A 13668-nucleotide genomic window follows, 5' to 3' on the forward strand; every position below is an offset into this window, starting at 1 on the left:
CCCACCCAATCTGACTAGGCTCCTCCTAAGCCCCTCCTCTGCTGTCTGACCACACCCATTCTGCCCAGGCTCCTCCTATACCCCCTCCTCTCTGACTCCACCCATTCTGCCCAGGCTCCTCCCAAACCTGTCTGACCCCACCCATTCTGCCCAGGCTCCTCCTATACCCCTCCTATTTGACCCCACCCAATCTGACTAGGCTCCTCCTAAGCCCCTCCTCTGCTGTCTGACCCCACCCATTCTGCCCAGGCTCCTCCTATACCCCCTCCTCTCTGACTCCACCCATTCTGCCCAGGCTCCTCCTAAGCCACTCCCCTGCTGTCTGACCCCACCCATTCTGCCCAGGCTCCTCCTAAGCCCCTCCTCTGCTGTCTGACCCCACCCATTCTGCCCAGGTTCTTCCTATACCCCCTCCTCTCTGACTCCACCCATTCTGCCCAGGCTCCTCCCATACCCGTCTGACCCCACCCATTCTGCCCAGGCTCCTCCTATACCCCTCCTATTTGACCCCACCCAATCTGACTTGGCTCCTCCTAAACCCCTCCTCTGCTGTCTGACCCCACCCATTCTGCCCAGGCTCCTCCTATACCCCCTCCTCTTTGACTCCACCCATTCTGCCCAGGCTCCTCCCATACCCGTCTGACCCCACCCATTCTGCCCAGGCTCCTCCCATACCCGTCTGACCCCACCCATTCTGCCCAGGCTCCTCCTATACCCCTCCTATTTGACCCCACCCAATCTGACTTGGCTCCTCCTAAACCCCTCCTCTGCTGTCTGACCCCACCCATTCTGCCCAGGCTCCTCCTATACCCCCTCCTCTCTGACTCCACCCATTCTGCCCAGGCTCCTCCCATACCCGTCTGACCCCACCCATTCTGCCCAGGCTCCTCCCATACCCGTCTGACCCCACCCATTCTGCCCAGGCTCCTCCTATACCCCTCCTATTTGACCCCACCCAATTTGACTTGGCTCCTCCTATACCCCCTCCTCTCTGACTCCACCCATTCTGCCCAGGCTCCTCCCATACCCGTCTGACCCCACCCATTCTGCCCAGGCTCCTCCTATACCCCTCCTATTTGACCCCACCCACTCTGACTTGGCTCCTCCTAAACCCCTCCTCTGCTGTCTGACCCCACCCATTCTGCCCAGGCTCCTCCTATACCCCTCTTATTTGACCCCAATCTTACTAGGCTCCTCCTAAGCCCCTTCCCTGCTGTCTGACCCCACCCATTCTGCCCAGGCTCCTCCTATACCCCCTCCTCTCTGACTCCTCCCATTCTGCCCAGGCTCCTCCTATTTGACCCCACCCAATCTGACTAGGCTCCTCCTAAGCCCCTCCTCTCTGACTCCACCCATTCTGCCCAGGCTCCTCCTAAGCCCCTTCCCTGCTGTCTGACTCCACCCATTCTGCCCAGGCTCCTCCCATACCCGTCTGACCCCACCCATTCTGCCCAGGCTCCTCCTATACCCCTTCTCTCTGACCCCACCCAATCTGACTAGGCTCCTCCTAAGCCCCTCCTCTGCTGTCTGGCCCCACCCAACCTTCCCAGGCTCCTCCTATACCCCTTCTCTCTGACCCCACCCAATCTGACTAGGCTCCTCCTAAGCCCCTCCTCTGCTGTCTGACCCCACCCATTCTGCCCAGGCTCCTCCCATACACGTCTGACCCCACCCATTCTGCCCAGGCTCCTCCTATACACCTTCTCTCTGAACCCACCCAATCTGACTAGGCTCCTCCTAAGCCCCTCCTCTGCTGTCTGGCCCCACCCAACCTTCCCAGGCTCCTCCTAAGCCCCTCCTCTGCTGTCTGGCCCCACCCAACCTTCCCAGGCTCCTCCCATACCCGTCTGACCCCACCCATTCTGCCCAGGCTCCTCCTAAGCCCCTCCTCTGCTGTCTGGGCCCAACCATTCTGCCCAGGCTGCTCCTATACCCCTCCTCTCTGACCCCACCCAATCTCACTAGGCTCCTCCTAAGCCCCTCCTCTGCTGTCTGACCCCACCCATTCTGCCCAGGCTCCTCCTAAGCCCCTCCTCTGCTGTCTGGCCCCACCCAACCTTCCCAGGCTCCTCCTATACCCCTTCTCTCTGACCCCACCCAATCTGACTAGGCTCCTCCTAAGCCCCTCCTCTGCTGTCTGACCCCACCCATTCTGCCCAGGCTCCTCCTATACCCCCCTCCGCTCTGACTCCACCCATTCTGCCCAGGCTCCTCCCATACCTGTCTGACTCCACCCATTCTGCCCAGGCTCCTCCCATACCTGTCTGACCCCACCCATTCTGCCCAGGCTCCTCCTATACCCCTCCTCTATGACCTTACCCGTTCTGCCCAGGCTCCTCCTCCTCCTATTTGACCCCACCCAATCTGACTAGGCTCCTCCTAAGCCCCTCCTCTGCTGTCTGACTCCACCCATTCTGCCCAGGCTCCTCCTAAGCCCCTCCTCTCTGACCCCACTCATTCTGCCCAGGCTCCTCCTATACCCCTCCGACCTCACCCCCTCTGCTCAGGCTCCTCCTATACCCCCTCCCCTATACCCTTCCTCTCTGACCCCACCCATTCTGACTAGGCTCCTCCTAAACCCCTCCTCTCTGACTACTCCCATTCTGCCCAGGCTCCTCCCATACCAGTCTGATCCCACCCATTCTGCCCAGGCTCCTCCTATACCCCCCTCCTCTCTGACTCCACCCATTCTGCCCAGGCTCCTCCCATACCCCTCTGACCCCACCCATTCTGCCCAGGCTCCTCCTATACCCCTCCTATTTGACCCCACCCAATCTGACTAGGCTCCTCCTAAGCCCCTCCTCTGCTGTCTGACCCCACCCATTCTGCCCAGGCTCCTCCTATACCCCCTCCTCTCTGACTCCACCCATTCTGCCCAGGCTCCTCCTAAGCCACTCCCCTGCTGTCTGACCCCACCCATTCTGCCCAGGCTCCTCCTATACCCCTCCTATTTGACCCCACCCAATCTGACTTGGCTCCTCCCAAACCCCTCCTCTGCTGTCTGACCCCACCCATTCTGCCCAGGCTCCTCCTATTTGACCCCACCCAATCTGACTAGGCTCCTCCTAAGCCCCTCCTCTGCTGTCTGACTCCTCCCATTCTGCCCAGGCTCCTCCTATTTGACCCCACCCAATCTGACTAGGCTCCTCCTAAGCCCCTCCTCTCTGACTCCACCCATTCTGCCCAGGCTCCTCCTAAGCCCCTCCTCTGCTGTCTGACCCCACCCATTCTGCCCAGGCTCCTCCCATACCAGTCTGACTCCACCCATTCTGCCCAGGCTCCTCCCATACCCGTCTGACCCCACCCATTCTGCCCAGGCTCCTCCTATACCCCTCCTATTTGACCCCACCCAATCTGACTTGGCTCCTCCTAAACCCCTCCTCTGCTGTCTGACCCCACCCATTGTGCCCGGGCTCCTCCTATACCCCTCCCCTCTGACCCCACCCATTCTGCCCAGGCTCCTCCTAAGCCCCTCCTCTACTGTCTGACCCCACCCATTCTGCCCAGGTTCTTCGTATACCCCCTCCTCTCTGACTCCACCCATTCTGCTCAGGCTCCTCCCATACCCGTCAGACCCCACCCATTCTGCCCAGGCTCCTCCTATACCCCTCCTATTTGACCCCACCCAATCTGACTTGGCTCCTCCTAAACCCCTCCTCTGCTGTCTGACCCCACCCAACCTGCCCAGGCTCCTCCTATACCCCCCCTCCTCTCTGACTCCACCCATTCTGCCCAGGCTCCTCCTAAGCCCCTCCTCTGCTGTCTGACCCCACCCAACCTGCCCAGGGTCCTCCTCCTACAGACAACACCCATTCTTTTTCTTTCACCTTTCTTTCCACACCTATTTTACTTACCGACCAATCTGCAATCCCTCTTTCGCTAGGCATGATTCCACTCTTACACAACACACAGACACATTTTACTTACCAATTTACTTACCTGGTGCCGAACCCGGGATTTGAACCCTGGTTGCCTGGATGGAAGGCAGGAACTTACCCACTGGACCACACTGGTTTCCATGTAAGTAGCCTATCAAATTGTCCTTATGTCATGGTCATCCTTTTAATGTGCAATGGAAGCCACAGGGAAGGACACCAAGGCCTGTATGTTGCTTATAGTTACTACTGCAATCCTCTAGACCACCAAGGAGCTATAGCTCAAAGGTAAGGCTTGTACCTTTGGTGAGGACAGCCCTCACAGGCCAGGGTTCGAATCCTGCCAGTGCTGTAGAAGTATCCCAAGGTGGGAAATTTTCAAACAGTGATTTTCTTTTTTTTTTTTTTGCTAAGTGTTTTTCTGGTTTCCATGTAATTAGCCTATCAAATTGTCTGTATGTCATGGTCATCCATTTAATGTGCAATGGAAGCCACAGGAAAGGACACCAAGGCCTGTATGTTGCTTATAGTTACTACTGCAATCCTCCAGACTACCAAGGAGCTATAGCTCAAAGGTAAGGCTTGTACCTTTGGTGGGGACTGCCCTCACAGGCCAGGGTTCGAATCCTGCCAGTGCTGTAGAAGTATCCCAAGGTGGGAAATTTTCAAACAGTGGTTTTTTTTTTGCTAGTGGTTTTTTTGGCAGGTGTCTCCCAACATTTCATATGTTTTCTCTCATGACCTTCTACCAACCGCCCTATTTCTCAAGTAGGTGCTAGGAACAAGGCCTTATCTTCCTTTATCAATGTCGTCATTCTTTGTCCTTTAAGTTTGGTGAATTGCAGAGTGCAATTGTGGTATTGGGGGTTATAACTGAGCACAAGAATGCGAGGATGGTGCTACACTTATTGTAAAATAGGTTGGTTGATGGTGATTTTTCATTTTAGTGTGAGCCACTCGCTCAAATCAGAGGTTTGGTGCCAGTGAGCTTGGATAGAAATAAAGGTCAAGTATGAGCTCTGGCTAATGAAATGATGGGTCGAGTTTGAGGCTAGCTAGAGTCCATTTATTAGGTGCAATAAGAAGTTGGAAAGATTGTTTCCTTTAAGAGACAGACAAGAGCAGAGTCAAGCCTTTGCTCTAGTAGATCTGCATCATGCCTGCTGCAGGATGTGAAGGAGTGGACCTCCACAGCAGTGCGTTGTGCCGGGCTGGGCTGCACTGGGCTGGGCTGGGCCTGCCCTGGCATCTTGGATTTATTCACCCACCTCCTTCCTTTGAAGAACGCTCACGAACGGCCACGAACGGCCTTGTTCTGTACACAGGCGGACAGCAGGCAATTTAGGACCCTGCTAAATGATGGTGATGTCCCCATGTGCTTCCTTCGAGTGGCAAAATCCTTTGTCTAAGGCAGGTGGGCTTTTTTACAATTTGGTTGAAGACCATATGTTGGAGGCAGTATCACGGCACAAGCCGCCGACCGTCTCAGAAGAAAGTATGCATGGGAGGACATTATTTGCATAGGAGAGCCCTCTTCTCAGTCCCATTCTTAAGCTGCAGTGGCCATGAAGTGTTACTAGTGGGCAGCAGTATGAACAAAAGAGCACACTGAGGCTTTTCTTCTTCTTGCTGACATGATTCTTGGTCATTTTTGTCTTGCAGGGCCTAAGGAGTGAAGGACTACGATGACTGAGGGGATGAGGAATGGCTGGCCTGTATTTGTGGTGAAGGGGGAACATTTGGAAGGTAAACAGCAAGATGAAAGCGTCAAAGCATATATGTTTGCTGAGTGATTGAGTCTGTGTGTCACTTGTCTCTTTGTAGGGACATGTGAGAAAGGAACAGCAGCACCATAGACTTCAGGTGGGAGAGCAAGCAAGGATGAATATTTCCCTCAAATCCAAATACTTACAGCACCTCAAAGATGACAAGTGCGATATGATGTTCTGCAATTGCAAGGATTTGCCATGTGTGGTGCATAAATATGCATGGTTAGTGAGGTTTTTCCCAGAATGTGAGTATCGTTAGGCTGGCAAATGTCAGGCACTCCTTTGGGGGTATGAGGCCAAGAAAAAATTTGGGAAGTTTGCTACAGTCATCTGTAGGATCGAAAGACACTGGGGAATCGTTACAGAGGGAGCCAGGCTGCACAAAACGTGGTAACAGTTGGACAGAAATCTTTAGCAGGACTTTTGACTACCCCCAATGTGGGACCAGGACCGCAGTACCTCTCTGTCTCTGAAATGTATTTTGACCTCTGGGCACCACCATCTCAATGCCCCTCAAATGTTCCCTCCTGGAACCCCAGCTTTGGTAGTGCATCAACCAGGTTTCAATCATTTGAGTGACCACAAACACCCTTGCTATGTGCCTTCCATTTACATTCAGTCAGTAACCCAGCTGCTTCGTTCACTATTGAATCTCAAGTGACAGTTGGATGCACATTGCAGGGGTATACAGGCATTTACCGTACTGTACAGCCCCTCTCAGTACAGTCAGACTACACTTCTTAAAATCATAAATACATGTTTTGTCCAACAGTAAGGCCGGGCCTTTCCTCTGTAGTTCATAGCCAACGTAAGGAGGAAAAAATAAGCTGAAGAGCATGCCAAAATTCTCTACAGACACTGCCAATCCTCACACTGCCTATTTGCATGCCGAGGTTATTCACTATGACCCACCAAACCAATTGGCAACAGTAGCCTCTCTCTGCCTCATTCGTATGCTCCGATGCCACCTTTATTTAGCAAATGTTAGTGCTCTAGGATTTCATAGCACGATTCGCTATAGCCTCTTTTTTCAACAGAAATGTCCTAAAGGTACCTATACCAATCTGCTGGGTGGGGAGGAGGGGGGCTGCTGCTGCTGGCAGTAAAATTTTGGGGCACCCCACCTGCAAAAATACATTCACATGCTCCTTGTTGTACCTTTCAATACCATAACTGCAGCAGAATCGTATGGTGACCCCTGTTGGTAACAGAAACTGTCAAACAGCTTTTTGCCACCCCCCCTCCCCCGTTGCCCCTAACCATTTGGGGTACACCCCATGAGGGAGGATCAGAGCAATAAAAAATAATGGTAGCCCCCCCAAAAAAGTACCTGGAAGGCATGCCATTCTGTGCACCTCATCGCTCTTCACGTTGCGCCTAAGCACCTTTTAATACTGCTCCCCGACTGCCCCCTCCCAACAGAAATCAGAAAGTATAGGGGGTGCATTAAAAAAGTTTTTGCAGTTCCCCACCATAAGTCAGGATCCTCCTCCATCTATGACCCCTTCCTAGGCCCTCAGACCCCACCCATTCTGCCCAGGCTCCTCCTATTTGACCACACCCAATCTGACTAGGCTCCTCCTTAACCCCTCCTCCGCTCTCTGACCCCACCCAATCTGACTAGGCTCCTCCTATACCCCCTCCTCTCTGACTCCACCCATTCTGCTCAGGCTCCTCCCATACCCCTCTGACCCCACCCATTCTGCACAGGCTCCTCCTATACCCCTCTTATTTGACCCCAATCTGACTAGGCTCCTCCTAAGCCCCTCCTCTGCTGTCTGACCCCACCCATTCTGACTAAGCTCCTCCTAAACCCCTCCTCTGCTGTCTGACCCCACCCATTCTGCCCAGGCTCCTCCTATACCCCCTCCTCTCTGACTCCACCCATTCTGCCCAGGCTCCTCCTATTTGACCCCACCCAATCTGACTAGGCTCCTCCTAAGCCCCTCCTCTCTGACTCCACCCATTCTGCCCAGGCTCCTCCCATACCAGTCTGACCCCACCCATTCTGCCCAGGCTCCTCCTATACCCCTCCTATTTGACCCCACCCACTCTGACTTGGCTCCTCCTAAACCCCTCCTCCTCTGCTGTCTGACCCCACCCATTCTGCCCAGGCTCCTCCTATACCCCCCTCCTCTCTGACTCCACCCATTCCGCCCAGGCTCCTCCCATACCTGTCTGACCCCACCCATTCTGCCCAGGCTCCTCCCATACCTGTCTGACCCCACCCATTCTGCCCAGGCTCCTCCTATACCCCTCCTCTATGACCTTACCCATTCTGCCCAGGCTCCTCCTCCTCCTATTTGACCCCACCGAATCTGACTAGGCTCCTCCTAAGCCCCTCCTCTGCTGTCTGACCCCACCCATTCTGCCCAGGCTCCTCCTATTTGACCCCACCCAATCTGACTAGGTTCCTCCTAAGCCCCTCCTCTGCTGTCTGACCCCACCCATTCTGCCCAGGCTCTTCCTATACCCCCTCCTCTCTGACCCAACCCATTCTGCCCAGGCTCCTCCTATTTGACCCCACCCAATCTGACTAGGTTCCTCCTAAGCCCCTCCTCTGCTGTCTGGCCCCACCCAACCTACCCAGGCTCCTCCTATACCCCTTCTCTCTGACCCCACCCAATCTGACTAGGCTCCTCCTAAGCCCCTCCTCTGCTGTCTGACCCCACCCATTCTGCCCAGGCTCCTCCTAAGCCCCTCCTCTCTGACCCCACCCATTCTGCCCAGGCTCCTCCTAAGCCCCTCCTCTGCTGTCTGACCCCACCCATTCTGCCCAGGCTCCTCCTATACCCCTCCTATTTGACCCCAATCTGACTAGGCTCCTCTTAAGCCCCTCCTCTGCTGTCTGACCCCACCCATTCTGAGTAAGCTCCTCCTAAACCCCTCCTCTGCTGTCTGACCCCACCCATTCTGCCCAGGCTCCTCCTATACCCCCTCCTCTCTGACTCCACCCATTCTGCCCAGGCTCCTCCTATTTGACCCCACCCAATCTGACTAGGCTCCTCCTAAGCCCCTCCTCTCTGACTCCACCCATTCTGCCCAGGCTCCTCCCATACCAGTCTGACCCCACCCATTCTGCCCAGGCTCCTCCTATACCCCTCCTATTTGACCCCACCCACTCTGACTTGGCTCCTCCTAAACCCCTCCTCTGCTGTCTGACCCCACCCATTCTGCCCAGGCTCCTCCTATACCCCCCTCCTCTCTGACTCCACCCATTCTGCCCAGGCTCCTCCCATACCTGTCTGACCCCACCCATTCTGCCCAGGCTCCTCCTATACCCCTCCTCTATGACCTTACCCATTCTGCCCAGGCTCCTCCTCCTCCTATTTGACCCCACCCAATCTGACTAGGCTCCTCCTAAGCCCCTCCTCTGCTGTCTGACCCCACCCATTCTGCCCAGGCTCCTCCTATACCGCCTCCTCTCTGACTCCACCCATTCTGCCCAGGCTCCTCCTATTTGACCCCACCCAATCTGACTAGGCTCCTCCTAAGCCCCTCCTCTCTGACTCCACCCATTCTGCCCAGGCTCCTCCTAAGCCCCTCCTCTGCTGTCTGACCCCACCCATTCTGCCCAGGCTCCTCCTATACCCCCCTCCTCTCTGACTCCACCCATTCTGCCCAGGCTCCTCCCATACCTGTCTGACCCCACCCATTCTGCCCAGGCTCCTCCTATACCCCCTCCTCTCTGACTCCACCCATTCTGCCCAGGCTCCTCCTATACCCCTCCTCTATGACCTTACCCATTCTGCCCAGGCTCCTCCTCCTCCTATTTGACCCCACCCAATCTGACTAGGCTCCTCCTAAGCCCCTCCTCTGCTGTCTGACCCCACCCATTCTGCCCAGGCTCCTCCTATACCCCCTCCTCTCTGACTCCACCCATTCTGCCCAGGCTCCTCCTAAGCCCCTCCTCTCTGACCCCACTCATTCTGCCCAGGCTCCTCCTATACCCTTCCTCTCTGACCCCACCCAATCTGACTAGGCTCCTCCTATACCCCTCCGACCTCACCCCCTCTGCTCAGGCTCCTCCTATACCCCCTCCCCTATACCCTTCCTCTCTGACCCCACCCAATCTGACTAGGCTCCTCCTATACCCCCTCCTTTCTGATTCCACCCATTCTGCCCAGGCTCCTCCTATTTGACCCCACCCAATCTGACTTGGCTCCTCCTAAACCCCTCCTCTGCTGTTTGACCCCACCCATTCTGCCCAGGCTCCTCCTATACCCCCTCCTCTCTGACTCCACCCATTCTGCCCAGGCTCCTCCCATACCCGTCTGACCCCACCCATTCTGCCCAGGCTCCTCCTATACCCCCTCCTATTTGACCCCACCCGCTCTGACTTGGCTCCTCCTAAACCCCTCTGCTGTCTGACCCCACCCATTCTGCCCAGGCTCCTCCTATACCCCCTCCTCTCTGACTCCACCCATTCTGCCCAGGCTCCTCCCATACCCGTATGACCCCACCCATTCTGCCCAGGCTCCTCCTAAGCCCCTCCTCTGCTGTCTGACCCCACCCATTCTGCCCAAGCTCCTCCTATACCCCTCCTCTCTGAACCCACCCATTCTGCCCAGGCTCCTCCTAAGCCCCTCCTCTGCTGTCTGGGCCCAACCATTCTGCCCAGGCTGCTCCTATACCCCTCCTCTCTGACCCCACCCAATCTGACTAGGCTCCTCCTAAGCCCCTCCTCTGCTGTCTGACCCCACCCATTCTGCCCAGGCTCCTCCTATACCCCTCCTCTCTGACCCCACCCAATCTGACTAAGCTCCTCCTAAACCCCTCCTCTGCTGTCTGACCCCACCCATTCTGCCCAGGCTCCTCCTATACCCCCTCCTCTCTGACTCCACCCACTCTGCCCAGGCTCCTCCTATTTGACCCCACCCAATCTGACTAGGCTTCTCCTAAGCCCCTCCTCTCTGACTCCACCCATTCTGCCCAGGCTCCTCCCATACCAGTCTGACCCCACCCATTCTGCCCAGGCTCCTCCTAAACCCCTCCTCTGCTGTCTGACTCCACCCATTCTGCCCAGGCTCCTCCCACACCTGTCTGACCCCACCCATTCTACCCAGGCTCCTCCCATACCTGTCTGACCCCACCCATTCTGCCCAGGCTCCTCCTATACCCCTCCTCTATGACCTTACCCATTCTGCCCAGGCTCCTCCTCCTCCTATTTGACCCCACCCAATCTGACTAGGCTCCTCCTAAGCCCCTCCTCTGCTGTCTGACCCCACCCATTCTGCCCAGGCTCCTCCTATACCGCCTCCTCTCTGACTCCACCCATTCTGCCCAGGCTCCTCCTATTTGACCCCACCCAATCTGACTAGGCTCCTCCTAAGCCCCTCCTCTCTGACTCCACCCATTCTGCCCAGGCTCCTCCTAAGCCCCTCCTCTGCTGTCTGACCCAACCCATTCTGCCCAGGCTCCTCCAATACCCCCCTCTCTGACTCCACCCATTCTGCCCAGGCTCCTCCCATACCTGTCTGACCCCACCCATTCTGCCCAGGCTCCTCCTATACCCCCTCCTCTCTGACTCCACCCATTCTGCCCAGGCTCCTCCTATACCCCTCCTCTATGACCTTACCCATTCTGCCCAGGCTCCTCCTCCTCCTATTTGACCCCACCCAATCTGACTAGGCACCTCCTAAGCCCCTCCTCTGCTGTCTGACCCCACCCATTCTGCCCAGGCTCCTCCTATACCCCCTCCTCTCTGACTCCACCCATTCTGCCCAGGCTCCTCCTAAGCCCCTCCTCTCTGACCCCACTCATTCTGCCCAGGCTCCTCCTATACCCTTCCTCTCTGACCCCACCCAATCTGACTAGGCTCCTCCTAAACCCCTCCTCTGCTGTCTGACCCCACCCATTCTGCCCAGGCTCCTCCTATACCCCCTCCTCTCTGACTCCTCCCATTCTGCCCAGGCTCCTCCCATACCAGTCTGACCCCACCCATTCTGCCCAGGCTCCTCCTATACCCCCCTCCTCTCTGACTCCACCCATTCTGCCCAGGCTCCTCCCATACCCCTCTGACCCCACCCATTCTGCCCAGGCTCCTCCTATACCCCTCCTATTTGACCCCACCCAATCTGACTAGGCTCCTCCTAAGCCCCTCCTCTGCTGTCTGACCCCACCCATTCTGCCCAGGCTCCTCCTATACCCCCTCCTCTCTGACCCCACCCATTCTGCCCAGGCTCCTCCTAAACCCCTCCTCTGCTGTCTGACCCCACCCATTCTGCCCAGGCTCCTCCTATACCCCCCTCCTCCTCTCTGACTCCACCCATTCTGCCCAGGCTCCTCCCATACCTGTCTGACCCCACCCATTCTACCCAGGATCCTCCCATACCTGTCTGACCCCACCCATTCTGCCCAGGCTCCTCCTATACCCCTCCTCTATGACCTTACCCATTCTGCCCAGGCTCCTCCTCCTCCTATTTGACCCCACCCAATCTGACTAGGCTCCTCCTAAGCCCCTCCTCTGCTGTCTGACCCCACCCATTCTGCCCAGGCTCCTCCTATACCGCCTCCTCTCTGACTCCACCCATTCTGCCCAGGCTCCTCCTATTTGACCCCACCCAATCTGACTAGGCTCCTACTAAGCCCCTCCTCTCTGACTCCACCCATTCTGCCCAGGCTCCTCCTAAGCCCCTCCTCTGCTGTCTGACCCCACCCATTCTGCCCAGGCTCCTCCTAAGCCCCTCCTATTTGACCCCACCCAATCTGACTAGGCTCCTCCTAAGCCCCTCCTCTGCTGTCTGACCCCACCCATTCTGCCCAGGCTCCTCCTATACCGCCTCCTCTCTGACTCCACCCATTCTGCCCAGGCTCCTCCTATTTGACCCCACCCAATCTGACTAGGCTCCTCCTAAGCCCCTCCTCTCTGACTCCACCCATTCTGCCCAGGCTCCTCCTAAGCCCCTCCTCTGCTGTCTGACCCAACCCATTCTGCCCAGGCTCCTCCTATACCCCCCTCTCTGACTCCACCCATTCTGCCCAGGCTCCTCCCATACCTGTCTGACCCCACCCATTCTGCCCAGGCTCCTCCTATACCCCCTCCTCTCTGACTCCACCCATTCTGCCCAGGCTCCTCCTATACCCCTCCTCTATGACCTTACCCATTCTGCCCAGGCTCCTCCTCCTCCTATTTGACCCCACCCAATCTGACTAGGCTCCTCCTAAGCCCCTCCTCTGCTGTCTGACCCCACCCATTCTGCCCAGGCTCCTCCTATACCCCCTCCTCTCTGACTCCACCCATTCTGCCCAGGCTCCTCCTAAGCCCCTCCTCTCTGACCCCACTCATTCTGCCCAGGCTCCTCCTATACCCTTCCTCTCTGACCCCACCCAATCTGACTAGGCTCCTCCTAAACCCCTCCTCTGCTGTCTGACCCCACCCATTCTGCCCAGGCTCCTCCTATACCCCCTCCTCTCTGACTCCTCCCATTCTGCCCAGGCTCCTCCCATACCAGTCTGACCCCACCCATTCTGCCCAGGCTCCTCCTATACCCCCCTCCTCTCTGACTCCACCCATTCTGCCCAGGCTCCTCCCATACCCCTCTGACCCCTCCCATTCTGCCCAGGCTCCTCCTATACCCCTCCTATTTGACCCCACCCAATCTGACTAGGCTCCTCCTAAGCCCCTCCTCTGCTGTCTGACCCCACCCATTCTGCACAGGCTCCTCCTATACCCCCTCCTCTCTGACTCCTCCCATTCTGCCCAGGCTCCTCCCATACCAGTCTGACCCCACCCATTCTGCCCAGGTTCCTCCTATACCCCCCTCCTCTCTGACTCCACCCATTCTGCCCAGGCTCCTCCCATACCCGTCTGACCCCACCCATTCTGCCCAGGCTCCTCCTATTTGACCCCACCCAATCTGACTTGGCTCCTCCTAAACCCCTCCTCTGCTGTCTGACCCCACCCATTCTGCCCAGGCTCCTCCTATACCCCCTCCTCTCTGACTCCACCCATTCTGCCCAGGCTCCTCCCATACCCGTCTGACCCCACCCATTCTGCTCAGGCTCCTCCCATACCCGTCTGA

The sequence above is a fragment of the Lissotriton vulgaris genome, chromosome 1_1, assembly GCF_964263255.1.
Source record: "Lissotriton vulgaris chromosome 1_1, aLisVul1.2, whole genome shotgun sequence".
Lineage (NCBI taxonomy): Eukaryota > Metazoa > Chordata > Amphibia > Caudata > Salamandridae > Lissotriton > Lissotriton vulgaris.